This window comes from Lepus europaeus, chromosome 19 (genome assembly GCF_033115175.1).
Source record: "Lepus europaeus isolate LE1 chromosome 19, mLepTim1.pri, whole genome shotgun sequence".
Classification (NCBI taxonomy): Eukaryota; Metazoa; Chordata; class Mammalia; order Lagomorpha; family Leporidae; genus Lepus; species Lepus europaeus.
In genome coordinates, this window is record NC_084845.1 from 43,300,189 (window position 1) to 43,303,701 (window position 3,513).

Genomic DNA, 3,513 nt, shown 5'->3' on the forward strand with positions numbered 1-3,513 from the left:
TGTACATAGTACACTTTGACTACTCATACGAATCCCTTTAATACAGATGTCTGACTGAATGACAGACCACCACTGCCTGGCAGAGTCCCCACACATAGTGTAGGCTGAAGGGTAGATATCCAGCTCAGATCATACAAAGAAACTATCTTCACCTATTGGATAAACTCTTCCACTTGAGTTCCCTGGCTCTGCCATCAAACTTGCTCCAGCTGTGTTCTGTCCCACAATGCCATCCTCAGCTGTGCTGCAAACTCTGTCTTGTCTCCCCTTGCCCCCCTCCAACCCTCCACCTCTCCCCAGAACCACAAAGGAAAGCAAATGCAATTGTGCTGGAACTGAAGGAGAAAGTCTGTATTGCTTTGGGCAGGCTTTCTGCTACACAGTGAGGCACACAGCCACCTTCCCACTCCCTGCTGTCATCAGTCCTGTCCAGTTGGGCTTTACCTGCGCTCAAAAGTTTCTAGTCCAGGTTGCCAAGCCACTCCATGTGACCATGGCCAGTGGGCACATCTCTGTCTTCTCCTTAACTGACCTCCCAGCAGCATTGACACATGGTCTTCTCTTGACCCCTGACACACCTTTTTGCTTTTTCCTTCAGCCTTAACTATTTCATGTCTATCTGCTTTGTTGGATCTCCCTCCTTTGGCCAACCCTTGACTACTGAGGACCCTAAGCTTACTTCTCAGACCTCTGCCCCACCTTGACTACTGTTTCTACTTCAGTAATCTTATCCAGTTCCATGATGTTGAGTGCCATCACATACTGGAAGTTCCCAAACATATATCTTCCCCTTGTCATCTGCTTTAAGTTCTAAGCACAAATATTTTATATATTAGTTTAAATGTACTGGTTTAAAAACAGTAAATATCATCTCACATTTTCTGTGAGTCAGGAATCTGGGTGCCACCTGCCTGGGTGTCTCTGTCTCAAGTTCTTTCATGAGGTTAGATTCGAGTTGCTGGTTGAACCTGTGGTCTCATGCTAAGATTTGAGTGAAGGAAGATTTGCTTCCCTACCCACCACATGGTTGTTGGCAGGATTCACTTCCTGGCAGATCACTGGACCAGGGGGTCTTTGACTAGAGTTCTCCCTCAATTCCCTCTCATATGGGCTTTCAGTAAGCAACCAACAAATGGGCAGCTGGCTTGCCTCCGAGCAAGGGAGAACAAGAACAAAAAGAACAACCCAGACAGAAGCCATGGACTTTCTTGTAACCTAATCTCAGAAGTGACACTCTATCACCTCTGCTGAATTCTATTTTCTAGAAGTGAGTCACTAAATGTTGTCACACTCAAGACAAGCAGACTACACAGGACATGACCACAGAATACAGGAATCATTTGGAACTATCTAAAACAGGCATTTCAAATATACTCAACACTGTACTCCCAATTTTTTCTACCATAAACTTGCTCTTCCTCAAGTTTTCTCAGTATTTCAAGAAGCAGTGTACCAGCATGTGGTGACTGTGCTGTAACTAGGATGACCTGGAACTATGGCTCCCAGAATCCCCCTATTGTGTGGTTCTGGAATAGACGTGGCCAAAATAAGGACTTGCACAATATTTGGAAGGTAAGAAGTGAAGGGGGAGTCATTGTTCTTGAAAGATCATCAAAGTCAGATGAGCTGATGGGTAGACACAGAGCTATCTGGAGCATGCCCACTTGTCCTTACTCCCTTCAGTTCTGGGCCCAGCTCATCTTCCCAACTGAAGGTCTTGCTCACCAATAGCTACTCAAGCCTACCTCCAAAAGTATGGCTATGGTCTCAGGCTCAGAGAAGTGGAAGCTACACAGAGGCAACAGGATCCCAGGGCCCTCTCCACAAGCTTCCCTCATAGCCTCAACCTCAGGGGTTGGATGATGTTGGGTTTCTTTTTTTTTTTTTTTTTTTTTTTTTTGACAGGCAGAGTGGATAGAGAGAGAGAGACAGAGAGAAAGGTCTTCCTTTTTGCCATTGGTTCACCCTCCAATGGCTGCTGCGACCGGCGCATCTCGCTGATCCGAAGCCAGGAGCCAGATGCTTCTCCTGGTCTCCCATGCGGGTGCAGGGCCCAAGCATTTGGGCCATCCTCCACTGCCTTCCCAGGCCATAACAGAGAGCTGGCCTGGAAGAGGGGCAACTGGGATAGAATCTGGTGCCCCAACCGGGACTAGAACCCGGTGTTCCGGCACCACAAGGCAGAAGATTAGCCTGTTGAGCCACAGTGCCGGCCATTGTTGGGTTTCTTGAGTCTGCCTACTGTTCTTTTGTAATGATAATCATAATACTGGCTCCCTCCTCTCTCAATGGAAATAAATCCTCCTCAGAGAGACCTTCCCTAGGCTTACCACACCATCCATGTTCTAACCCCCTATTCCTTGAGACTCAGAATGAGAGCATAATTAGTCGTCTGTACAAGTTTCTTACTGTATCCTACATGCTGCACTATTTACTCTCATTGTGTTACCATGAATAATCTTAATATCATGCCTATTGTGAATGGTACACAAGGATTTGTGGAAAAAATTAAAAGATAAGTTTATTTGTTGCGAAAAAAATCTGAAATCAGGGCCAATAATGCAGTATAGTAGGCTAAGCCTCTTCCTGCAGCATTGGCCTCCCTTATGGGCACCAGTTCCTGTCCTGGCTGCTCCTCTTCTGATGCAGCTCTCTGCTTGTGGCCTGGGAAGGCAGTGGAAGATGGCCCAAGTGCTTGGGCCCCTGCACCCGCATGGGAGACATGGAAGAAGCTCCTGGATCCTGGCTTCAGATCAGCTTAGCTCCAGCCATTGAGGCCATTTGGGGAGTGAACCAGTGGATCAAGACCTTTCTGTCTCTCCCTCTCTCTGTCTGTGACTTTACCTCTCAAATAAATTAAACAGAAAATTTTTTTAAAAATCTGATATCTATCGCTTCTCGGCCTTTTGGCTAAGATCAAGTGTAAAATCTGATATCTAGGCATAGCTTTTCCATAACAGGCATTTTTCATAAACTTCTGAAAAACTCTTCCTATTGATCTCTACTTTTTTTTCGAAAGGCAGAGTTACAGAGAGGGAGGGATCTTCCATTCACTGATTCACTCTCCAAATAGCTGCAACAGCTGGGGCTTGGCCAGGCCAAAGCCAGGAGCTTCATCTGGGTTTCCCATGTGGGTGACAGAGGCTCAAGCATTTGGACTATCTTCTACTGCTTTCCCAAGAACATTATCAGGGAGCTGGGTTATAAGCAGAGTAGTTGGGGTACAATGGATTAAGCCATTGCCTGCAATGCCAGCATCCCATATGGGCACTGGTTCAAGTCCCAGCTGCTCCACTTCTGATAAAGCTCCTTGCTAATGGGCCTTGGAAAACAGCAGAAGATGGTCTAAGTATTTGAGCCTCTGCACAGACATGGGAGACTCAGATGAAACTCCTGGCTTTGGCCTAAACCAGCCCCAGCCATTGTAGTCATTTGGGGAGTGAGCCAGTAGATAGAAGATCTTTTTTTTTTTCTTTCTCTCTCTCTCTCCCTTCCTCTCCCACCCCCCACCTT

General features: G+C 46.5%; 1 non-coding gene across 1 annotated transcript; it reads left to right on the top strand.

Annotated features, from left to right (window-relative positions):
• The first annotated feature begins 2,890 nt into the window (after positions 1–2,890).
• On the top strand, positions 2,891–3,074 carry LOC133748927 (U2 spliceosomal RNA). The gene has a single exon (XR_009864529.1). It is a non-coding gene; the product is annotated as a U2 spliceosomal RNA (small nuclear RNA).
• Positions 3,075–3,513: the final 439 nt, after the last annotated feature.